Source organism: Diceros bicornis, chromosome 3, assembly GCF_020826845.1.
Source record: "Diceros bicornis minor isolate mBicDic1 chromosome 3, mDicBic1.mat.cur, whole genome shotgun sequence".
In the NCBI taxonomy this organism is placed as follows: Eukaryota; Metazoa; Chordata; class Mammalia; order Perissodactyla; family Rhinocerotidae; genus Diceros; species Diceros bicornis.
In genome coordinates this window covers 28,502,692-28,529,593 of record NC_080742.1, presented here as the reverse complement: position 1 = coordinate 28,529,593, position 26,902 = coordinate 28,502,692, and the positions used below count along the sequence as shown (strand labels likewise).

Below are 26,902 nucleotides of genomic sequence, written 5' to 3'. Positions count from 1 at the left end.
TTACGCTGCCACAACAAGATTAATTTCAGTAAGGCTTGGAATTCTATATCATCATCATAAATATTCACACTTTAAATATTCACATTTTAAATATTCACACTTGCGTAGTCCAAGATTTAACTGAAGTTTTCTGTGATTCACTCTATGTTCCTTCCAGAAAGAAACTAGTGCTTAACAAAATCACCATGCTTGATCAATCATTCTCAGAATAATTAAAAATCAAGTGGGCAAAATAACTCCCTCCCTTTGTTTCTTCAGTAGCTCCTTTGTTTCTTTTGCTGATATGTCTTCACCTTTGATCTTAAATTGAGGTTATTCAATCCCCAAGGACAGAAACGTGACACTCAGCCCTTCTCTCTTCTCTCTTCTCTCTTCCCTCTTCTCTCCCTCTCTCTCTCAACATCACGCATTCCTCCCTTTTTTGCTATGTTTTTACTAGCGCCTCCTAAAATTATATTTGGTCTGATTGTGTTTTATAATATAGTATATCATCAAAATAAAAGTTATGAATATTTTACTATTACAAGATTACACAAGACCTATCCAAAACAGATGGTTCTACCAGATGCATTCTAAATGTGTATTGGCTCTAATTAAAAGTATGATTGCACTAGGCAGATAAATTTTTATCCAGTCAATTCTGCTAACAAAGACATGACTATCTATATTGGTCTTCTAGTTGTATGCGCTACTTTCTCCTTTTACTAGGCCTAGCAGCATACTTGATTAATTAAAAAAGGTGAAACAAGCACACACTAAACATGTAACATGTGCAAGAAGGCATTTAATGAAAAGTAAGTCTCCCTGCCACACCCTCCCTCAGCCACCCAGCTTCTGTCCTCTGAAGTCACAACTTACCATTGTTCATTTATACTTATACACACACACACACACACACACACACACACACACATACATATACACATATATATACATACATATAGATACACACATACATATACAAACGGTAGTATGCCATACAGAGTACATGGTATATTGTTTTTTTCATCACTTAATATATTTTGGTGACTTCCTCATAAATTCATAGAAAACTCTTTCTTGCTTTTGAAAGACCACAGGTATTCCTTTGTAGGAGTGTAGCATACTTAATTTAATCCCAGTCCTCTATGGATAGGCATTTAGCGTGTACCCAATTTTTTGGTACTAAAACAATGATGCAATAAATATTCTTGAACATGTAATATCATCCACGTAAAAATATGTCTGTAGGATAAACTCCTAAAAGTGAAATTGCAAGATCAAAATGTATGTGTATTTCTAAATTCTAATTCTGATGAATATTAGGAAATTATCCTACATAGAAGTTGTATCAACTTCCTACAGCAAATGATAAGAGCTCCTGTTTCCCCTTCACCTGTACTATGCTATGAACCATTGATTTTACCAATCTGATAGATAAAAAATGGTTTCTTGTTGCCATTTAAATTACAACCAAATTTCTTTAGAGGTTATGGAAGCAGCAAAGGAGAATTCATGTGGCCCAGAGTATCCAGTGCCTGAGTCTGAAATAAAGAATTTGAATGTCTCTTTCTTAAGAACTGCATCCAATTGGTCTGTTTTTGCTCAAAAAACTGCCACAGACACAAAACTCAAAAGGCCAAGGAATTTATCACAGTCCAACCATCCTGGTGGCATTTCTCATTGAACTGATTGTTGAAATACATTATTGATTACAGGAATTGAATAAAAACATCTGATTATAAGGCTCCACAATGTTCCATCTCCTCAAGATTAGGAGTTGTGTTTATTTTTCCTTGTGCTTCAGCTAGGAGGACAGGCCTGCTGCTTTTCTGCTCTGCAACTCCCCTCCCCTGAGTACATTACCTTGATTCTTCTAATCCTGATTGTGCTTTAGGTACCCAGGTGCAGGCAAAAAATTAATATGCACATGGGGTTCAACTGGAGACTGTACCTTGTGCTCTTCACTTCGTCCTTTCCAACTACGGGAGGCCTCTGGCAGGGCTTGAGGCTGGGATGCAGTCAGCGCTGACATCTGCAGGGATTTTTCTCAGCCCAGTTGAGCTCATCACTGGCTCCCCAAGGAGGCAGTAACTGATTCCAGGAACCGGCTGGAATTTTCCTCTCATTTACAGATATTTTCCCCTCACTCATAAAAAACACACACAACCTTCTTCCCACAAAGCTTTTCTACTTCCCTTGAGATCGTTAACTTATATGAACCACGAACTAAATTCTGGAATACAGGGAATTCATGTTTTTGAAAGTTATGTACTCAAAACACACTCTTAGACCATGAAGCTATGATTCCCTTGAAATACACTGAAAGGAGACGAACTTTCAATTGAACCAAGACTTACTCTTTAAATGCAACTAAAGATGGAACACCTTAAGTAATCTCATAGACTAACGTGCGTTATTTTTGTGGTGAAAAAAATTTTGAACATATTTACTATGATAACTGCATAAAAGAACAAGATCCAGGTTAATGGAATTCTGATTCTGAAGCATAATTCTCCATGAATTGAACCTCCAAGTATTAATTTCTTATACTTATAATAATCACAATAGTTAAAGACAATGAGATTTTACGTATTACATCATACGAAACTAAAAATTTCCTTAAAATTTATACTAGACTATTAGCTCCAGGAGCGAAGGAACTTTTTCTCTTTGGTTAATTGTTATATATACTAATGCCTAAAACTACCTGGCATAGAGCAGGCTCTCAAAATATTTTATTGAATGAATATTAATAATGTTAATATACTGATATTTCCTTCCTTATACACACAGGATAACTCAAGAAGAAAGTATAAAAATTATTGCTTTCAAAAATTTCAGAAATCTCAAATTTTTATAAAGTTTTCAACATCTTTCATATTTGGTTTAAATATTTATTTTCTTTTTTGAAATTGAAGGTGTAGTCTCTTTGTTTTTGATGCGTGCAGATATGGAAAGTTTCCATTTCCTTAAGTCTTAGAATTTATAGAATACTTTGTTAATTAACCTTTTTGCACCCAAACAGACATGTTTTAAAACCCTCACTGTCCTTTAATAATCTGAACCCAGACCACTAATCAGTATCTCCCGCCTTTCCAACTGCTGCCTTGGTTTCCCATTAAGAATCATATTGATTATCAAATTGCTCTTTAACCTAAGAGTCACTGTGACTTTCTCTTTTCTTAATTAGTTTTTCTCCACATGCCTAGACACTCACCAACTACTGAATCCCTCCATTCTAAAGTCTAGCAAAAGTATTAATTCACGGCTCCATTTTTGGAAAAGGCACCTTTGGAAAAAATAACATTACAAATTTTCTAATGTTCTACCTTTGGTACAGATATCTTTTTTTTAATTTTTAATCCCCCCCCCCCAAAGCCCCAGTAGATAGTTGTATGTCATAGCTGCACATCCTTCTAGTTGCTGTATGTGGGATGCGGCCTCAGCATGGCTGGACAAGCGGTGTGTCGGTGTGTGCCTGGGATCCAAATCCAGGCCGCCAGCAGCGGAGCGTGCACACTTAACCGCTAAGCCACAGGGCTGGCCCCAGATATCTTTTTAAACTTTAGTATGGATTGAAATACTTGAAATTCTAAGTTACTAACTAACAAAATGTCATTTTTTAAAGATATCCAAAGAAGATGTCTGTTATTCTATGAAAATAAAAATGAACACAGTATCTAATCATTACCTTGTGTGGTGTAAACTACTTTATTAAATTTTCAAAACATATACTTCAAACATTGATTTAAGTTCTTTAGATTAATTACAAAATTCAAATTGAATCATTAAATTAAGCTGTTTACAGGAAAATAGTGAAGATTCCTCTTTAACAAGTCTTATTAATTAAATCAAAGGCTAATAAATAGAAGGCAATCAATGCTTGATTGTCAATGAAGACATTAATTCAGGTAAATAATGGTTTAAAAAAATGCTTTAAATTGTGTTAATAATACCACAGAATGTTCTATTGGAGATATTGCCAGGTTTACGTCTAGTTGTTCTAAGCTATATAGGAGGCCATTTCAATTTCAGAGACTCTTTACTTTTCTCTATTTCTTCCAACTGCCATTCCCAGCTTGGCCTCATGGTGAAGCCCACTTTAGGCCCAAGGATGACTGACTCACTGCTTCAGTCTGCCAGTCACACTGGAAGAGCTGTCAAGGGCAGTACAAGGAAGAGCCTGCGGAATGCCCAAGCGAGGAGCTCTCCATGCACAGAGACATGGGGTACTGGGTGTCCTGGCAGAGCCGTGTAGAAGCAGCTCCAGCTTTCAAACTGGCTCTAACCACAATCCAAATCTCTGCCAACTTCAGCAACTCTGTTCACAGGTCTGTGTGCCCTAAGTGTGTAAATCATAAAATTCTCTAGTGAGAGTAAATCAGGGTCTAAAAGCTTTGAATAAGGACTATAGCCTATTCACTTTTTGACGCATTTGTTCATTTGTTCATTCAACATTTTGTGAAACTATAAAGGAAAACTCCCCACTCAGGGTAAATTTTCCTGGTTCAAAAGATGATTCACAAAGAGAATTTCCTTAGAGACAAACAATTCTCAAAGGAAAGCCTAAAGGCTTTCTATTCCATTAGTTACCTCAAATTCATAGGAGAACTTAGTACAATAAAACAAAACTACAAATATTATCTAGGTTATCTTTGAAAATAGTGTCCATGTGCTAACACCTAGACGAAATTATGTCTAGAGGATATAAAGGAAATTAAGGCAACGTACCTAAAAGAAATTCAATATACTCTGGGAAATTTAATATATTCTGCCTCTCTCTCCCATTATCTTTTTGTCTCAAGAGAAACTGCTAAGGAAAATAATACCAAGTGCAGGCAGATATAATGCTTTTGTTTCCTTATTGTATTGGTTTAGAAGCAACAGAAGGAAATGCGGGTACTACCGAGGGAGTGACAATGGCAAGCTGGAGTATATCACAGACAATATTTTGGGCTGAATTTACAAATTTTTGGCAAAGTCATTAAAAACATTTTAAAGACTTTACTAATAGTGCTTCTTTTATTAATTTCCTCTTAAGACACTAGTTAAAATGCTGACTATACTGTACTAAATACACACTTCAAAAATTAAAAACTTAACTAAGTATTGATGGTCTTGCTATCCCCATATAAATTCAATTTTTATTCAGGCATAAATGAGAAATCACCTCAATACTATTTAACCTTGCAGTTCTGAAATATCCTAAAAGTGTTATCTACTATGCTTTACTCTGGAAAAATACATTAGAATTTCAAGGTAAGTTGTCAGTAACGACACCTTGTTCTAATCTTTATCAAAATAATATAGAGAGAAGAGGAAGAAGACTAACCGTATTTCTGTTAAATTAACCTCTTTTCTTAATTAAATCCAAAGATTAATAAGAGAATAGTGTAATGGCTATTTATTAGGATTCGACTAACAATGCAAAAAGTCCGAAGATTTAACACAATGAGAAAAGGGCACGTTCAATCAACAATTACTACTTATAAAAGAAATCACTGCTACTAAAGCATAATTCATCATTATCAATGTTTCATCAAATGTGCAAACTCATAATACTTTGAAACATTAAATTAGAGTGACATATATTGTTCATGGGAGAAAACAGAATAATTACATTTCAACAATTTTAAACCAGGCAACTTGGCACCTTTCCAGAAATAAAATCTGTCAACAAAGGATCTGAGAGTCTTATTATCTTGCAAGTAGAAGTAACCTCAGCGATCATTCAGGTTCCTGAGCAGACAAAAAGATCCTCACTGGCTGGATTGTCTATCTTTGTCCTCTCACTCCTTGGAATGAAGCAGTCCCTCAAAAGACTTTGATGGAACTCAACTCTCCCACAGTATCCCAAATTACTTAGTTCTTCCTTATACTGAGCTAAAATCTGCTTCCTGTAACTTCTACTCTCTGATTCAAGTTCTGAATCCACAAAAACTAAACTAACTGTTCTTCTACAAGACAGTCCTTCACTTAATTAAGTTTTAACACCCTGCCCCTTATTCGACAAATACTAATTGAGAGACTATGATTCTGTGCTTGGGATAAAGGGTGAACAACACCGACAGGGTCCCTGCACTGACGCCTCACTGAGGAGACAGACATAAAACACATAAGTACAAAGATGGCTGAGACACATCAAAGCAGGGGGAGGAGGCTCTCGCCTGTCAAAGATGGGCCAATGTAAGCATCACTAAACTAATACCTGCAATTGAAAGGTATCAAATATGTCTAAAACAAAAAGTTTATAATGAGACAAAAAAAACTCATGAGTCATATTTGGAGGGTACTATTAACACCCTCATTAGTTTAAAAACTATCAAATAAAGAGAATATATCAAGCATTTACTTTCTCTTTTCATATACTTTCACAAACTTTCATACCTCAGTGTAACCAGATAGTTGATATGCGGACATTTCTCTTTACAGACACATTGCATGTAACAAATGAAGAAGGAATGATAGAATTTGAATATCACCATTGCTAATCATAATCAGTTAATGGATTATTAACAGTTGCTAAAATCACAAAAGAAGGCCACCAGACATTACATGCCTCTTGAGCAAAGCACTCATCCCCCTCCATGGGATAAATCCAACCTGAATCTGACAAAGTCTAATATAACTACTTATTTTAAGGATATAAATGAACAAGTTAAATAACACCACTGAGATACAATCAGAAAAATCCAAACTATAAGAAACTGTGTAGGAAAAATAAACCCGTTTCTTCAACAAATAAATTTCAAGGAAAAAAAGAGAGAGGAACCCACAGATTAAAGGGAGATATCAACTAACTGCAATTAAATACAATGTATGGACCCGATTTTATCTTGATTCTAACAAAGCATAGCACTGACTATATATTTGACGATATAAAGGAACTGTTAAATTTTTTACATGTGATAATGGTATTGTGGTTATGGGTTTTAAAATAGAGTCTTTAATCTTGTTTTGTTTTGTTTTGTGAGGAAGATTTGCCCTGGGCTCACACCTGTTGCCAATCTTCCTCTTTTTGCTTAGGAAGATTGGTTCTAAGCTAACATCTGTGCCCACCTTCCTCCATTTTTTTTTTATATGTGGGACACCACCACAGCATTGCTTGATGAGTGCTGTGTCGATCCGCGCCTGGGATTCAAACCTGTGAACCCCAGGCCACTGAAGTGGAGTGTGTGAACTTAACCACTATGCCACCAGAACGGCCCCCTAGAGTCCTTATCTTTCAAAGAATATAGATACTATGAAATAATATGATGTTTGGGGTTTGTTTCAAATTAATTAGGAAGAATGAATATAGTAGAAACAAGATTAGATATAGGTTATCAATGTTTGAAATTGGGTGATGGGCTCATGGGGGTTTATCATAACTATGGTCTCTACTAATTTTCCATAATAAGTTCTTTAAAAATTACAAAACACACCCAATACAAATTGGGATAAACATGATGAGGGAAAATCACAACATGCTTTAAACAAGATAAAGAACCTATTTTAGATCAGACAGTTACAAGAAGATTCTCTAAAAATATGACATTTAAGCTGAAACAAGAAATATAAGAGAGTAAGCAAAGAACATGCCAAGTAGATGGAACAACCTGTACAAAAGCCCAGAGGCAGAAAACAGCTGTGATAAACAAAAATATAAGAAAGAAAGAGTGGTTGGAGCTTGTTGGCCGGAGGTGGGGGGGCACCTGAAGAGAGGGACAGGAGAGCCAGGTCATGGACGTCCTGAAGGGCCACAGAAAAGACTGATAAAAAAACACTGGGGGATCTCAAGAAAGGGAATGATATGATTAAATTATGTGTCTGCAGTTCATTCACTATGGTGTGGAGAACAGCCTGAAGGAGCACAACTGTGAGAGCAGGAAGGGAGGTCAGGAAGCTGTTGCAGTGGTCCAGGGGAAGGATGGAGGCCACAAAGAACTAGGGTATTGGTAAGAGAAATGGGAAAAACGAAAATGGTGTCCTGAGGACAGAATCAACAGGCTGGCAGGATCAACTGGATTGGGCATAGGAAAAGGCAGAAAGGATCACTCCAAAAGCCCTGACTTCAGTGTCGGGGTGGATGGGGTAACGATTACTGAGTCGAGGGAAACTAACAAAGAGGAGGTGTAGACAGAGAGTACCGAGAGTTCTGTTTGGGAGGATCTTAGTCTGGAAGCGTCCAAGTGGAGACATAAGGAAAGCATTGATATTTATGGGTCTGGATCTCAGTACAAAAATCTAGTCTAGACATAAAAATTTGTGAGTCATTTGGAGGACTTCAAGCGAAGTAATAACATCAACAAAGAGGCAGTTTTCTGTTAAAGCAGGAGTAAAGAAAACACTCAGAAAGAGGCAGAGAATATGCAAGAGTTTGTTGATCAGAGAATGATGTTCTAGATCTAGAAGACATGGAGAGAGCCTGAAGGACAGGGGAAAAGGACAGCATGGGAGATACATGGAGTGAGGTCTAAGAGACAGCGGATGATGAGGGAGTTTTCGCCCTTGGGTAGTGGTAGCTACCATGGTAAACAGTGATGTGATTTACTATGTGTGATGCAGAGGAGATTCCATCCTGACAGTCTCTTAAAGCAGGTGAAACAGGGGCTGCTGCTTTGGCTGCTGCTCAGTGGCACTGCCGCTGTGTGCATTAGGCAAAGTGTGGAGAGGGCTGGAGCTTGCAGCTGCGTGAAAGATTACAGTCGAGGTTCTCAACCCTGGCTACATATGTGAATCAACTGGGGAGCTTTAAAACGTAACAATGCCTGGCCTCAACCCTGATTTAACTGGTGTGGGGTGGGGTCCTAGCATCTGCATTTTTTAAAACACCACAGGTTTTTCTAACATGCAGAGTTGAGAACCACTGTGTTAAGGCTTCAAGTTCCTAAATCAACTTCTCATGCCTCTCTTCCTTTGTCTGGTCTCTCCAACATTGAAGTCTCCTTTTTTACAATAAATATTCAAAATTTTTTCAACTATTTCGAGTGCCCTCACAGTCTTAGTTGCAAGGTTTTGGTAAGTCTCAGCTGATTAACCCCTTTGGAAATGTGGTTGTCAGGGTGTACACACTACCAGATGTGGTCTAAGTGTTGAGTGGACTGCGACAGTACTCGGCCCCATTCCAGAAACTGAACTTGTACTAATTCAGCCTAAGCATATATTAGACTGCGATAGTCACAAAATACTATAAACTCATATTGATCTTGCCAACAACTAAAACCTCTGAGATTTCTTCATAGGCCCTGCAATCCCCCTGCACCATCTCTAACTTGCCCTATGCCTAATAATTCACTTTTTTAAAACATGATTTCAGGAGCTTGATTTATCCCTAATAAAATTCCAACTTGTCAGCAGCAACCAACTGCTCACACTTCTCACGTTTGCTTTAAATTCTAACCCAGTTTTCGACAGGCATTGGCTGCCCATCCTTCTGTGTGTTCTCACCCGAGGTAGGAATGAAAACACTGAACAGGATGAGGTCCAGGGCAGTGCTCTTTGACACCACAGTCTTGACTCCTACCCATCCACCTTTGGGGGCACCTGGCTTCATTAACTGTCTTCTCTTTCTCTCTCTCTCTCCCCTCTCTCTTTCTCTTTTCATTTTCAAACTCTCCAGTCCCATCCTTCCTCTCCACGGCCCTTCTGTCCCAGACCACTGCACTGACCTTCTACCTGTACCATTGGACTGTGGTGGAAAATCAGCATCTGGCACACAGCTAGGGCTCAGTGGTGAAGGAATGAGTCAACTCCTTACCATGTAAAAGAGGTACTAGAAACCCTACCACTCTTAGGTACAGTTGATCAGCCCATTTTAACTCCACCACCAGCAACAGCATATCACTCAACTGCCTATCATTCTCTTACCTATCAGAACATAATCGGGAACATTTACCCATATTGGAAAAACAAGCAGAGGTACAGTATCTACAGCGTTCTGCTAGTCCACTAGCTTAACAATCTGATCAGAAAAAGCAATTAAGGTTATTTAGGTAAAACATAATGTTTTTATGAACTCCTAGATCACTATTTTACTTTCTAACTACTCAGAAATCATCTGAAAGATAATCTCTCCTAAAATTTTCCATTGGAGGAGGGGGAATGAGAAGGAGATGCAGGGAGAAGGTCACACTGTTTCCCCTGGCTCTGGTTCACAGAATCCATCTTCTTCTGTGAATATCTGGACATCTCAGGCTGCTAATGCCTCTCTAATTTTTTATAGTTCCTCAAAGATGACTGACAGTGATGGGACAATCTCAACTCCCAATTTCTTTAAAATTCTGTGAAACAGTCATCTCGGGCCTTAAATCAGAACTCCTTAAAGAACCACAGTACTATCAGACTTCCTAAGACATTTGATCATTTCATTCACTCGTCTATTTGTTCTGCACTTTGGTGCCTGACGCTAACTCTCCTTGGTAGCAATGACGTAAGCAAAACAGAAGGTGAGTGATTGCATTTGTTCTCTATCGTGTTCCCTCCCAGTAGCAGCTTTTGTGTATAAACTTCAAACCTGAGCTTTTCCTGAATTTCCAATGCTTCATTTCCTTCCCTCATTGAGCTGAACTGTATTGTGGTTATCTAGTCTGATGTTTGTTTGGTTTTGAGAGACTTTTATCATCCATTTTGATACATTAACCTTCGGGAGTTTAGGGCAATGGACTGTAGCTTCTCGGCATTCTTCCATAATACCTCCAGACGCAAGGAACCATTGTGAGTAGAGCAAAAAGTCATATGCATACAGCCCTGAGGGAGATTACCAGCCCAAAAAGAAATGACAGTATCAAGCAACTAAAATGCATGACAAACAAAGGTAGGTTTCAAAAAAAAGGTAAGGCAAAGTTATCAAAGACAAGAAATGGAAGATTTGTTAACATACCAAGAGAAAGCACAAAGCAGAGAAAAGATGCCCAGGACTCCCACAGATGGAAAGGTAACTGGTTACACATACTCCTGAAATTACTAGGGAAGGGCGGTGTTTATTTGATGAGATGGGAGGGTTTCATTAAAAAATAAGTAAAATGTAGTTTATGATAAGGAGTTTTAGAGATTCTTTTCTCATACATAGTGAGATTTGAAACTCACTGTGCTAATTAGTTCTATATAAGTTTTTATTGGTAACATACAATTTATATCCCTAAACATACAACACCCATATGGACTCATATGCACTGAAAACTAAAAATGAAGGGATGGAGTAAAGGTAAAGAGAATGAAGAAGTAGAAGTCGGGTTTTTTTGTTTTTCCCCAGTCCCACTTCAAGCACACTTGTCTGGAGAAACACATTACTGAGGTCTTTGAAAAGGCTGCATTTTACATTTCTAGAGAAATCAAATTTTCTCCTTCTTAGGTCAAGTTGCCAATTTAAATAGATTTTTATCTTCGGTAGCTTTTTCCCGTAGAAAATGCTTCAAAAAAGCAGAAAAGAAATGGATATACTTCTTGATGATATTATCATTTTTTCTCTATCTTGGGTTACTTATTGTTTTCTGGCTAATTCTTACAGACTAATCTCATACTATATCTAAAAATAAAAATCAAATCCACTCATTCATAATTTTCTTTTTAAAATCTCTAACTACAGCATCAGAGTGCATCATTACATGAGCTGGCATTAAAGAAAAGAGGATAAAGTCTGATGCTCAACCTTGAAGCATTTCAAGCTTCCTGGTTCAAAGATATGTTTAAAGCATCATAGTCCCATTTCTCCAGTAGAGTCATAAATGTCCCCCTTTCTCTAGTAGAGGCATACATGTTCAGTGTCATAAGAGAGAAGTCAAGCTTCCACTCTCAGGAAAGGCATCTCCAAAGGAGATAGATGAGATGCACCAAAAAGCACATCACTGGTTCACCACGAGGCTTTGAGAAGTCCCCAAATACTCATTGCCAAGAAGTGTTAACCACGGAGATCTTGCATTTTCCACTCAAACATAGCCATATGAAATTAAGCTAAGTTTGGAACAGCAGGATAAAACAATTTAAGCAGCCCTGGAGAGCCATTAAGGCAGGGGTATTCAGAGTTCAGACTACTCTCAACTCATTCTAATGAAGACACACACGCACACACAAACACACCACCTCTCGAGTTTATGTTACTACCAGGATAGCAAGCTAGTATATTCTTTTTATGGTTTGGCTGCAAAGGCCCATGGAGAACCAGCAAAGAAAATTATTATAAATACACAGTAGCTTGGTTAAAGGACTAGAAGACTTATTTAAAGTCAAGGGGATTATGAGTGATTTTTATTTTCTCCAACTAAAATGTATTACTTTCATAAGTATAGAAAATGTTATTGTTAAATATCTTTAAAATGAAATTAAAAAACAATATCAAGCAAAGCCAAATTTATCTAGTTTAAATTTTTAAATTTAAATTCTAGTTTAAATGACAAAAGGGATTAGAGAACAACGCTGTGGCATCGTGAATTACCTAAACCTAAAAGACTGTTCTTCTAAAAATAAAAGTGACACTAAAATGGACTGCTTTATAGGCAAGCAGGGTGTCAAAGTAAAAAACGATTCAATTAAATATAAATATAAAGGTTGAAAATGATCTACCTCCACATGTTGAAGATCAGAGTATATACTGATTCATATATTACTAAAGAGCTGATTAGATAAAGAAAGACCTTTATAAAAATTATATATAATTGATATGATAAGATCTATGCTAGTATTACTTCCACAACCTAGCAACAGAGCCAGAGTACAAATTAGTTAGCCTGATTTGGTTTTATACACAGCCAATAAGTTTAAAATCAAGATAGCTGTCTTGAACTCAAAAGCAGCACTCGTGTTGAACATCCTTATTGTTAAAGTCCCTACAGTGCGGCAGGCCCTGGGCCAAGGACTTTATTTGCACTGTCTCATTTAATCCTTACAACACATCTGTGTGATAGATACTATTATAATCTCCACTTATAAATAAACTGAGGCACAGGTCTAAATCACACAACTAGCAGTGGCAGGTCCACAATTTGGACCTAGGTCAGACTTCAGAGCCCATACTCATAAATTCTCTGTGGGGGAGCAATAATTAAAGTGTGTCTACAGAAGAAAGGGGTGTGCCCCACACCCTCATACTACTTCATTCAACAGGGGCACTCTGCTTACACAAGTCTATTTTTTTTTCCAACACGTCATCAAATTATTTATTGTCAAAGCAATGTCATAATTCTTTGTGTTTTCTAATAATTTTTTACAAGCCTCAAAATAAATAAATAAATATATTTTAGAATGGGATTAGTAAGTCTCATCCTAATTAAAAAAGTAACACATGTTTATGGCAGAATAGTTGGAAAATACAGAAAAATTTTAAGTCAACAATAATCCCACTACACAGAGAGAAATTCTTCAACATGTGTGTGCATCGTCTAGATTTCTTTTCAATGTGTAGATTTTTTTAAATGGCATCCTACTTATATATTTGGCCATCTCCTTTTTTGTTGTGGTTTAATAATATATCCATTTACTGGATGGGCTGAAATAAGAACCCAGGGAGCCTCAAGTCCAAACAAGCTCACAGTTTGCTTTTGAGGAAAATGGCTTCAGTACTTCTTTCATAAAATTTCATGACTCGCATCTTGATTTACTAGTGAAAGCAACCTGCTTGACTGAGAAAGGTGTATATGGGCCTGACAGCCACATGGGGGCGGGACCTATGGGGCACAGTTCCTTCGAGTTGGCCTGGCTGGAATTCAGTCTAATGGGAGTGCTCCATATCCAGTGACAGAAAACAACCAATCAAATCACCTCCAGGATAGCTATGTTAGCAGATTTTACTCTATGAACCCAGAAACGTGATCTTAGATTTGGAAGAACTGAGACCCATAGTAATCAAATGTCTGGTTGAAGAAAGAACTTCCATTCCCAAGAGCCATCTGTCAAAGCCTCTTCTCATAACACTTAAAGAGCCTGATCAAAGCATTCCTAAACATTTTCCCTTCCCCAGTCATTACACAGTTAATGTTTATTAGTTGAGCATCTATTAATAGCATGGTGACAGGTGCTAAAGAATAAGTTATATACATATAAGGGCAATTTATACACATATGAGAATAAGTTACATATATATGTATGTAATTATTTATGTATGTATGTAAATATGTATGTAATTATTACATACATATATATGTAGTAAAGGAGATAAGGTAAAGGAGATATAGGAAGTAAAGGAGATACCAAGCAAAGCAGTAACTGAATCATGAAACAGAAGAAACAATTATTCTGATATTTGTTAAAACAGTAAGGCTTTATTCAGGACTATCGCAACAGGGGAGAGAGAGATGGGGCGCAACCCTGAATACAACGTAAACAACTGGGGATTTACAGCCAAGGAGCAGGTTAGGGGGCCATTGGTGGATGAAAAATTACTAAGAGGAGATTTTAAGGGGAGGGAGAATTCTTGCTAAACTGACCTAACAGGCTTCTTGCTGAGGGCAGGCCAGAGCAGTTCAGATATCAAGGGTGGGGAGATCTTCTCTAAACTGACATAGCAGGATTCATGCTAAAATTGGGCTCTGTAGGCCTGGCAAGGACAGGGTATATGTGTGGGAGGAAGCTGTGGCAAAGTCAAGGCCTAGTCAAGGAGGTGGCTTAGAAGAACATAACTAAAGTTCAGTCAAGGAGAGTATCTTATCAGAAGCCAGGGAAGTTTCATAGAATGACGGGACTTGAGTCGGGGCTTAGAGATGGGATAGGATGTGAACATGTGAAAAGGAGAGAGAGGCCACTTCCACAGAGGGATCTATCATAAACAAAGACACAGAAGGGGAGGAGGGAGGCATGTTTAAAGTATGGAGAGTAGAAACTAGAGAAGCAGTGGGACATAGAAAGAAAGGCAAACTCAAGAGAGATTTGGGCGCCGGGTCCACAATAAAATTGATCCAGTAAAGTAATTAATAATTTGACCTTGCTGGACATCAATGTTTTTATTACCTGCTACCTTTTTTTTAGGGTAGAGCTTTGAATGAAGTAAAAGCTAACATATCAACAATGTTCATCTGAAGAAGTTATATATACATTTCTATTCCTAACCAATAAAGAAAAATTAACTGAGCTTATAAGTCTAACAAATATACATCATGATAAATATAGATTAAAACAGACTATAAAATTAATATATTTATAAATATGAATTAAAACACACTAAAAGTTAATAAATTCCCAGGTTTTAAATACTGTAGTTATGTATATATACTATAAAATATCTGGTGGCAAATCTTTATTGTAACAACAAAGAAAGCCAAATAAACAATTTATTAAATCCACCCATGCTACTTTCAGGGCTTTCAAAGCAATAATGTGTGTGTTTATCACCATCAAACAGGACACCAGCATCCCTTTTCTACAGAGTAATCTGTTTTGCTGGATTTGGTGCTACAAAGTAAGGAAAAGTGACAAGATCATAAACAAAAAGCTATTCAGTAATGTTAAGCCTCAGCCACCAAATCTAGCTTCTAATAAGAAATCTAATTTCCATTCAGAGAAACGACATTATTTAGCCGCTTTCGGGGGAAACCATGTTGTATGGCTTTTCCCCGTACTAAATGGCTTTCGTGGTGTCTGGCTTCAATAAATACTGCATGCACGGATGAATGAAGTCAACTATCTCCAACACAGACTGAACCAGTAAACAGCAACAGATAGGACAGAAGACATCAGCTTTCCTTGATAGAACAATTTCTGTAACTAAGAAATCACAAAAGTCTGCTTTGCTAAATGTCTCTCCCTTGTGTGTGTCAATCTTCTCAGTCATTAACAGAAAGCTTTCTGATACGATTTTCATTTAAGTTCAGAATGAGTGTTAGAGGAGTAAAGTCCCTGACTTCAGGGACAACATATACACAAAAGCAATTAGATATTTGCTCAGTTTTCACCTAAAATGAGGAATGAATACAACTGGCACAATTCTTCTCCAACCGAAGCAGACGGAAAATCAACAGTAGTCATTTCAACCGAGGAATTCTTCCACAACAGCACCTTATATACAAATCTTAGCCCAGGAAATAAATGAGACTTTAGCTAGTGTAATATGTTACTTTATAATGAGCAAAAAAAAATAAATGAGTAATATATCTGTAAATTAGATAAATTGGATACATATATCTAAATCTTTCTATGTCAAATATCTGCAGATAAGATGTTTAGTCACTTAGGAATTGTCTATCATTTTCCTCTTTCCTAAGATTTATTTATACTCGCTGAAAAAAATGGAATGCAGCTATTTAAAAATTACTATAAAAAATGGACACTATAAAACTAATGTCCTGTGTCCATGGTATCTAAACAACTTTGTCTGGTTATAATGCATAGCACTACCCTCCTTGTTTCTTTGTTTTTAAAAACACAAATATTTAAAGAAAATATATCTCTTATTTTCTTCATTTTACCATGATCTTAAAAATCCAGACCACTAATTAGTCAACTGGACTCAGATTACGAATTTCAGAAAGTGAGAGAACATAATTAATCATGTGTCAGATAAGCATCCAATCATTATGCTATAAAAACTCACTCATTTTCAGTGACTAAGGAGAAAGTATGACTAAATTACATAGGATATTTGAAAAAACAGGGTGATTTACTCATTTCAGATTGATGGAATGGCTCCAACTCTGAAGCACAGTAAGAGCGACAGATGAGAAGTAGAGACACCCAAGTTTTCAGTGCAGCAACGTTACTACTCAGGGGTATAAACTTACACCAGACGTTCAACCTGTCAACTCTGCTTTCCCCAACTTTCAAAGACAATCTCTGCTGCCTCTCTGCATTTTCTTTTTCATATATACATACATATATAAATATACGTATATTCACATATTATATGAATACATATAATACAAGGGAAAGTTTTTGAAGAGTAGAAAGGGAAATATAACTACACAAGTTGATCATTAAGCGGCCAATAATATTATCTCTACATGGAGATCTGGCCATGTCAGCTTCAACAATTGCATTTGTGATAAAGCATCATCCACATAACCATATTTATTAGACAAAATAACCCTAAATACAGTTGTTCTTTCCAGGCCTTATTAATTAAACAAGCCCTTTTTTTAACAGATGACTCAGTGGTAAATTAGCTCAGGTCACATCAATCATCACATAAATGATATATAATTTAATCAAGTCATATGAAGGTTTGTGTGAATAAATAAATACAAACAATATAAATGTACCTACTTAGATACAAATACATAAAGAAGTGACTAAAAATAAGAACAAAGAACATGAAAATTTGGCAAGACTTTCAAACGACACAACAGGTAGAATCATTTTCTCCTCCTAACATTCTGAATGCTTAACTACATTCACAGTTAGTGTTGGGATTATACTCCAGGTGGGGGCTCGAGGGTGCTGAGTCTCTGATGTACTCAAAAACCTATTTGAAAGAATTTTATTTTTCTAAGGTACAGTTCTTACTATAATATAAGTTCCTCCATTATTTATGAGAAGGATAAAAGGGTTGTAAAGGTGCTGGCAGAACAGAAGTTATGTTCTCCATATGAGTAGAATAAAAAGGTAGTAAGAGAAATGGGTGCCATCAAATCTTGGGCTGAGGTCCACAATAAGAAGGCAGCAATGGAATGGAAAACCTTGTCCAAAATAAATTTGTCCAATTGAAAGGGAAAGGGGAGCAGTGAGTGTTCTATTTCATGCAGGCACCTACAATATGGAAAGCCACAAATCACTTCGGTGAAATAAGGGGGAAAAATAGCTATGATGTCACTGTGGAGTTGCCTAGACCAGTGGAGAATACAAATGATAAACAACTAAAGAGAAATTACAATGCTTACAGAGGGAAGATACAAGAATCATGGGAGAAACTGGCTATGTACCCCAGAGTTAATTATTAACAAAAGGGTAGGGTAAGCATAGATTTTAAGAAAGCAGATTTCAATGTTTTTCAAAAAAAAATAAAAGGAGATAAAAGTCAAGAACTCAGCTCTGGAGTTGGACCAAGTGAGTCTGAATCCTGGCTCTGCCACTCAGCTGTGTGATTGTGGGCAAGTTACTCAAACTCTATAGGCCTGAGTTTCTATATCTGTAAAATGGGAGAAATAGTCTTATTTTAAAGCTTTTCTAGGATTGCTACAAGAAACAAAGAAAAATGTTAATGGCTGACATTCATTTAACATGTACTATATGTGAGAAAATGTTCTAAACACTCCAAATGTTTTCATTCATATATATTCTTCAAAGCTGTATGAAATCAATTCTATTAGCCCTGTTTTCATAGGTGAGAAAATGAAGCTTAACCCAGTGTTCAATAAATATCAGCTTTATTTTATGACCCTAAATTACAAAGAGAAAGGTAGCACCAAGTGAGACAGAAGATTCACAAAAATAGATATTGTTCTTGGGGCCAGCCCGGTGGCATAGTAGTTAAGTTCACCTGCTCCACTCTGGTAGCCCAGGGTTCGCGGGTTTGGATCCTGGGCATGGACCTACAAACTACTCATTAAGCCATGCTATGGTGGCGTCCCATATGCAAAAGTAGAGGAAGACTGGCGTGGATGTTAGCTCAGGGACAATCTTCCTCACACACACACACAAAAAGAAAGTGGTAATGTAATTAAAAAATCTTAAAAAAAATACATAAAGAAGAAACTGTTCTTAAAAAAATCACAACAGTATCAACGAAGAAAAAGGGGCCAAGAAGAGAAATCAATGTGCTACAGAGAGTTCAACGATGTATTTGAATTTTTAAAGAATACAAATAAAAAGAGAAGAGATATTTAAGAAGGATAATGTTCTTATAGTTCTAAGTCCTAAATGAGATGACACTGGCAATAAAAACAGCTATTTCAGGGGCTGGCCTAGTGGCGTAGCAGTTAAGTTTGCATGCTCCGCTTCGGCGGCCCAGAGTTGCAGGTTCGTATCCCGGGCGCGCACCGCCACACTGCTTGTCAAGCCATGCTGTGGCAGCGTCCCAGGTAAAGTAGAAGAAGATGAGCATGGATGTTAGCCCAGAGCCAATCTTCCTCAGCAAAAAGAGGAAGATTGGCAACGGACGTTAGCTCAGGGCTAATCTTCCTCACCAAAAAAAAACCCCAGCTATTTCATATGTATATATTACTAGAACAAGAAACGAGGAGACCAATTTTCAGTGACATATGGAATAAATTTCAAGTGACAGAGAAAATAGAGCTCCCCAAATTTCTTCATGAAAAATATACTTCAAGTATTTCCTTAATCATTTTCACTTTCCCTTTTTACTGACTCTTTTGTTATAATCCATATACATACTCAATTCTTTCCCATTTAGTTTAAAACTAAAACAACAAAAAATTCTTCTGTCCTTTCTTCTTCTCCTTTCCTTCCCTGCCTCACTCCTCAAAAGAATAGCTTGCATTTCAGCCTTCATTTTTCTCCCTTTCCCTCTTCAGTCCAAAGTAGTTAGGTCTCCATCCCCACCAGTTCCCTACACATACTTAGGAAAAGCCTTTCTAACTGCAAATTTAATGGGACTTTTCAGGACTCACTGATTTGACCTTGCTGAATATTTGACATCATCATTCACACTCTTCTGCAACTCCCTTCCTTCCTTCTTACTCGGCTGATTTTCTTGCTATCTCTCTAGGCAATCCTTCTCATATTACTTGGTTCTTCCTTTGTCCAACTCCAATTTGGCATTCTATTTTTCATCTCTTTTATTTCAGTCAGAGATGGGATTTCTTCTATTTTAATTTAATAATCCTCCATGCTTTACTTTGGGCACAGTCCCAGGTGCCCTCAACTCTCCAGAGCTTAATTTTGAAACTTTCCCAGGAACACGAGGTAAAAAAGAAAGTGTCACTCTGTTTAACTGAATCCATTGCCTTCTCATTGGGAATTCGGCTTCCTTTGGGATCCCCAATAGGCCTCGTTTGCAACATTTATTTGGTTTCTCCATCTCTCCATTTCCCTCTTCTTTCTCCTAAGAGGTTTGATCAGACACACAACAAAAGCCTTTGGTTCCCTTTCTGCTTCCTCAGAGGCTTTTTTGTCCGTCAGTGCCTGTGCTGGCTGCTAAGTTGCTTCAGAATTCACTCTCTTGTCTCACCCATCAGGCCAGTTGGGAATGACTTCTATCCTATTCTCTGTTGAGTTGCAACAGGGCTTTCAACTATTAACCAAAATTCCCAGTGTTCACAATTCTCCCTCAGCTCAGACAATGCTGGTGGATCTATAAGATCATTGATTTAAATTCCTGAAAACAACAGACAGTTAAAAACACAGCAACCATTTTGAACTAGAGACAGAATTATCTTTTAAATTTTCAAAGAATGTGTTTATACAGGGAAATATGTATCTGTTTCCTTGAACCCTATAAAGGAGCATATCACATATTTGCTTGAGAATCAACCATGAAGCATGAAAAATGTCTCATGCTTGAGATCTTTAAAATAATCTTCTTTCTGTTGGAGATTTTTTCGAGCTCAGATATTTTTCTGCATAAAAGCCACTGAGCTTGTATTATCTTTTCCTTTTTCAGTTTCTACTGACAAAGGTAGATATCACTCTAGTTCATTATGATGAGGCTACATACAAGAGCCTGAAGTTGAACTTCCTGGGCAATCCAAACATACGTAGGGAAAGAATCAGATGAAGCCCTTTGATCAGATCAAGAATCAGATCAAAGCCTTCCTTGTTGATCCTGGCCTACCAGATCCTGTATTCCTCAAAAATCACCACAAATCAGCAGTGTCTAAATCCAATCTTGTACTTGATTACTCTACGAAATTTGTAGTCCTAGATTTTTCAGGTACGTGCCATCTCTCCATTATTACAATTGCTCCTAATGGCATAGTACACTCCCTTTGTATGCATCAGTGTTAAATAGACTATAAGTATTTGACTAAAACTCAATGATGCTACAACTATTAGCTTTGAGTTCTAATAGCACCTGATTTCACCCAAGCCCCATGTTACTCATTAATTCCTGTTTCAAATTTCCAGCATTTCCACGATCTTGAATTACTCTGAGCCTATCATTCATACTATGAGTAGTAAGGAATCTGGGTAGGTCATCTGAATTTTAGACTGATCAGTTGCTGTTTCACAAAAATCATCAAGTCTAGCTTCCGTACCTTGCTATCCAAGAGCATGCACTGTACCTAAATCTTATTAACTGGCCATTAAACTTTTTAAATTAATTGACAAATCTGCATTAGAGATTCAATGCCAATCACAAACAATTCAAAAAAGCTCCCAAAGGTTCACTGAAATTAATGCTTCTAAATACTCGGTTGGATTCCACAATAAAATACTTTAATCAAATTTTGTTTTTTGGTAAAATGTTTTATCAAGTTTCTAGAGGAATAAAACACTATATAGGGGGCCGTCCCCATGGTGTAGCGGTTAGGTTCGCACACTCCACTTCGGCAGCCTGGCTTTCGCAGGTTCGGATCCCGGGTATAGACCTACACACCGCATATCAAGCCATGCTGTGGCAGGCGTCCCACATTTAAAATAGAGGGAGATGGGCATAGCTGTTAGCTCAGGGCCAATCTTCCTCAGGAAAAAGAGGAGGATTGGCAAAAGATGTTAGCTTAGGGCTAATCTTCCTCACCAAAAAAAACACTATATAAATAAGGTGATCATATATTTTATCATCCAAATGGGGACACTGAACTGTAAAAACACTGAATTAGTAAAATGAAGTACTATTAATAATTACACAAAGACAACAAGCATAGACCAGGGTTGTTCCAGACAAACCAGGACGTAAGGTCCCCCTCCACACAAAGCACCTTATACCAAACCGGATCCCTGTCCTTCTCAAGAAAGTTATCTAACACTTAGTGAAGTTAATCTAAACAGGCGTCGATGGATACAAGTGGTCAGATGAGATAACTGAAAGAATTCTGTGCAAAGGTGAGAGCAAGATTTAATTCTAGACTAAGGTGAAATCCAAACTGTGTTGTGAGGTTTTAAAACAGGGCCCCCAAATTCTCTGACATTCTTCATTGAGAGGTACACTCTATGTACCCTACCCTTGAATCTGGTCTCTTTGAACATTTGATCGATAAAGCAGGAGAAAGTGACACTGCCACTTCTGGGCACAGGCCTTAAAATATTGGCAGCTTCCGCTCACTGTATGTTGTTAGCACTGTCCAGGTCATCTGTTCTTACTGATCTTTCTGCTGGATTGATCTATCAGTTCTGACCGAGGGGTGCTGAAGTCTCCAACTACAGTAGTGGATTTGCCCATTTCTCCTTTCAGTTGTATCCATTTTTTCCTTATGTATTTTGATACCCTGTTGTTAGGTGCATACATATTAAGAATTGTTATGCCTTCTTGGGTAATTCACAACTCTATCTTTGTGTAATGCCCTTGTTTACCCCGATGGTCTTCTGAACCATCAAAAGTGTCTGCTTAGTCTGAAATTAGTATAGCTACTCCAGCTTCCTTTTAATTAGTATTAGCATGGTATATTTTTCTCTACCCCGTTACTTTTAACCTGAGTCTTTATCTTTAAGGTGGGTTTCTTGTAAACAACATATCATTGGTCTTGTTTTTTATCTACTCTGACAATCTCTGTCTTTTAATTGGTATATTTAGACCAATTACATTCTAAGTGATTTTGATATAGGTATATTCATATCTACCCTGTTTGGAACTGTCTTCTATTAGTTGTATTTGTCCTTTTTTTCTCCCTTCTTTTTCTATCTCCTCTGACTTTGAGCATTTTATACGATTCCATTTTATATCCTCTTATTGTATCAATCATACTTTTTGAAATTTTTGTAGTGGATTTCTAACTAATCTAAGTCCACTTTCAAGTAATATTATATCACTTCATGTGTAGCATATAGATACCTTATAACAGAGTATTCTCAATTCCAACTACCCATCCCTTGTGATACTGCTGTCACTCATTCCACTTATCTATACACTATAATTGACCCAATAGTTATTATTGTCTTAAATTAGCAGTTTGCTTTTAGATCAACTAAGAAGAAAAATAAAAGATTTTATCTTACATAAACATCTTTCATTTATTAATTCTCTGACACTCTTCTTTTCTTTATATAGATCCAAATTTCTAACCTGTATCATTTTCCTTTTGCCTGAAGAACTTCTTTAAACATTTCTTCTAGGACAAGTCTACCGGCAATGAATTCCCTCGGTTTTCATTTGTCTGAGAAAGTTTTTATTTCTCCTTCATTTCTGAAGGATATTTACTGGATAGAGAATTCTAGGTTGGTGATTTTTTTAAGTATTCTCTGTAAGTATTTCACTCCACTCTCTTCTTGCTTGCATGGCTTCTGATAAGAAGTCTGATGTAATTCTTATCCTTGTTCCTCCATGGGTAAAGTATTTGTTTCCTAGCTTTCATTCGAGAGTTTCTCTGTCTCTGTTTTTTCTGCAATTTGAATATGAATATGCCTAGGTGTGGGGTTTTTTATTTGTGTTTTTCGGGTTTTGTTTAAATATATATATTTAGCCTACTTGGTGTGCTCTGAGCTTTGTGGACCTGTGGTTTGGTGTCTGTCATGAATTTTGGAAAGTTTTCTCTCATTATTACTTCCAATACTTCTGCTCCGTTCTCTCTTCCTTCTGCTGGTATTCCAATTATGCATACGTTACACTTTTTGATATTGTCCCCCAGTTCTCAGATGTTCTGTTTTGTTTGTTTTTTTTTTCTCCTTTGCACTTCAATTTGGGAAATTTTTACTCACCTGTATCCAAGCTCATTCTTTCCTCAGCTGTGTTGAGTCTACTAATGAGCACATCAAAGGCATCTTTCATTTCTGTTATAGTATTTTTAATTTCTAGCATTTTCTTTTGATTCTTTCATAGAGTTTTCATTTCTCTGTTTACATTACTCATCTTTTCTTGCATGTTGTCTACTCTTTCTATTAGAATCCTTAACATATTAATCATAGTTATTTTAAATTCCCTCTCTAGTAATTCCAACATCTGTGTCATATCTGAGTCTGGCTGTGATGACTGCTTTGTCTTTTCAGGCAGTATTTTTTTCTTACCTTTTGGAATGCTTTGTAATTTTCTGTTGAAAGCCAAATGTAAGGATTTGCATTAATCTGTCTGAGTTGTGTAGTTTACTGTTTGCTGTAGCTACAGGTACCAGAAGCTTCAAATTCTTCTAGCGTTCTAAAATCTTCTGAGTAAATCTGAGTTCTTTTAATGGGCCTGCATCTTGGGATGTGACTCTCACTAGTGTTTCTCTAGTGATATAGCTTTTTTTCCTTTCAACCTTCTACTTCCTTCCCTGACTGCAGTGTTCCCAATCTATTTCTGAGAGGCCCTGACCATTGTTGACTATGGTTTTCCCCACTTAGGTGAGACAGAAAGGCTGGAAAGAGCCTGAGTAGGAGAAAGTCCTTTCCACCAGCTGGGATAAGCCTCTAGCAAAGACTTTTCCCTGCAGAGAAAGCTTTTGTGATAAAGAATGCTCTGGTTTATTTCACAAGGATTACTCTTCCCTTCTACCTGCCAGAGCCACAAAGGGATCTATCCATGATCATCACTGTGAGAACCTTGTGGGATTCCTAAAAGCAAAGCTCAAGAAAGTGTAGGGGCCTCCCTAAGACTGTGGCCCCCAGGAGTTTTCACTCTCATACTAGTCCACACTCAGGCTCTAGTAATTCATCAAAATTACCATTGACGTGTCCCTACCAGCTTATGGCTCCAGTAGCTTGTGCTCCAGGTAAAGAGATTTTGGCTATGTCTGTCTGGACATGTCTGCTTCTCCAGAGTTTAGTATAGTGGTGACCTTGCCTTGTGACCTCCATTCTCTGATGAATTGAAGAAAAGTTGTTGATTTTCCGTTTGCCTAGCTTTTTCTCTTTGTAAAGATGGGAGCAACAACTCCCAAACTCTTTACATGTTGGAGCTAAAACCAGAAGTCTCACTTCCTACGTCTTAGGAGGTTCACTCTGAGAACCCTGTCACCTTGCTATTAGCAAGCCCAAGCCATGTGAAGAGCCAGCACCAACTTGCCAGCCATGCGAGTAAACCACGTTGGCAATGGATCACTTATGTCCCCGCCAAGCCGTACAAAATGATACCACATGGTGCAGAAACAAACTTTTCCTGCCCAGACCTTCCCCAATTGCAGATTCATGGGCAAAATAAATGGCAGTTGTTGTTTTAAGTCTTGATGTTTTGGGCTGGTCCATATTGCAGTAATATATAAGCAGAACATTCCTAAGATGATCCTCAGGGCCTTGCCAACTTCTCAAAACTCAATTTATACCAGTCTCCCCTGAACACATCCCATGTCCCCAGTCACATGCGCTCTCCGACTCCATAAAACACCCCAAGCTCTTCTCAGGGTCTGGCCTGAAACACTCTTGTCCCTACTCTTTACCTAGTTGGTCACATCTCCTCCTTAGATCTAAGCATAAATGTCCCCTCCTCGGCAAGGTTTCCATTGTCCATCCATCTAAAGTATACGTAGCGTCCACCCCTCTCTCTCACTCAAATATACATAACCCATTACTCTCTATGTTAATTCATTCTCATAGCTCTCTTTTCCTTTATGTAATTTAAAACTACAGATGTGTCTGCTGACTTGATGAATTTTTGCCTCCCCACTAAATGATAGGCTCCATAAAAAGAGGAACTCAGTTTAGTTCACCATTACACAGCCATTGCCTGCCCCAGCATACAGAACATAGTAGGGGCTTAATAAATATCTCTGAAGGAAGGAGCTTGTTTAAATAGGTACTGCCTCCAAGCATTCCTTGTTTAGACCAGGGTTTCCCACCCTTGGCACCATTGACACTTTGGGCCAGATAATTCTTTGTTGCGGGAGACTATCTTGTTCATTTGTAGGATATTTCACAGCAACCCTGGCCTCTGCATGCCAGTAAGACCACTACTGCTCCCCAAGTTGCAAAAACCAAAAATGTCTCCAGATATCACCAAATGTATCCTGGGGAGCAAAACTGAGACCCAGTTAAAAACCACTGGTTTAGACTAGAAAAATGCTACTTCCCTAATATCCCGGTTTAAACTAGAAGGATGACAATAATAATGAAGCAACTCAGGAATGTGGATATACTTTAAACTGAAACCAATCTTATCATCATATCCTTGCCCTAGTCCACCTCAAAAACCACTTAAACTTAACTACAGGAGAGAGATTCTAGGAGTCCTGACTTTATGATAACTGGAATTTTCCACACTAACTCTTTCAAAAACTTCCTCTACTACCCAAAGAATGCCTCCATTTTCACCAGCTGGACATAACTGATATATGACCATAATTCTGAAGACAGCAAATATCACTGATTGTTTTGAGAGTCTCCTAATCAAATGATCAAAGAACCCTGATAATAAAAATGGCTAACAGAGGCCAATACATTTAAACATTGTCTAATAGGAAAGTTATTCCTGTACAGTTTAGTCTAATAATTGAAATCATGCTTCTTTCCCAAACAATATCCTCATTGTCACTTTTGTCAAAAAGATTAGGCATTGTTTGTTTATCTGCTGCAAGCTAAATGAAACCAGCTGTACCAATGAACCAGACTCAAATGCCTTGCATTCTTCCTCTAAAGGAAGTCGAGGCTGAATCTGCAATTTCAATAGACTTTAGAGTTTTTAAAAATAAAATTAGCAGATGTTAGTGGGTGGGCTATTATCCTCCTCGGACTAGGTAAGGATAAGAAGTCTACTTTTTCAACTTTCATCTATTCTCAAGAAGCACCAGATCCGAAAACCACATGGAGCAAACTCCATTTACTCCATTGGCTTTTTTAAAAAATCCAGTTTCTCTCATTGTACGTTGTAATGCTGTACTTTGTGTATTAAATTACAAAGCTAACACTGATTATATTATCATACTATGATGCCATTTTCATACCCTGTGACTAATAGTGTGGTTACAGGCTTGATCTTTGAAGTGAGCTGTGATAATAAGCTTTGGCCCATGGATCCAAAGTCTAAAAGAAATCAGAGCAGACCTAATGAGAAACAGAG

General features: G+C 37.4%; 1 protein-coding gene across 4 annotated transcripts in view; it reads right to left on the bottom strand.

The window, feature by feature from the left end:
• Positions 1-26,902, bottom strand: part of CDK14 (cyclin dependent kinase 14) — a 537,486-nt gene that overhangs the window by 367,166 nt on the left and 143,418 nt on the right. The gene's annotated exons all lie outside the window — the stretch shown is intronic.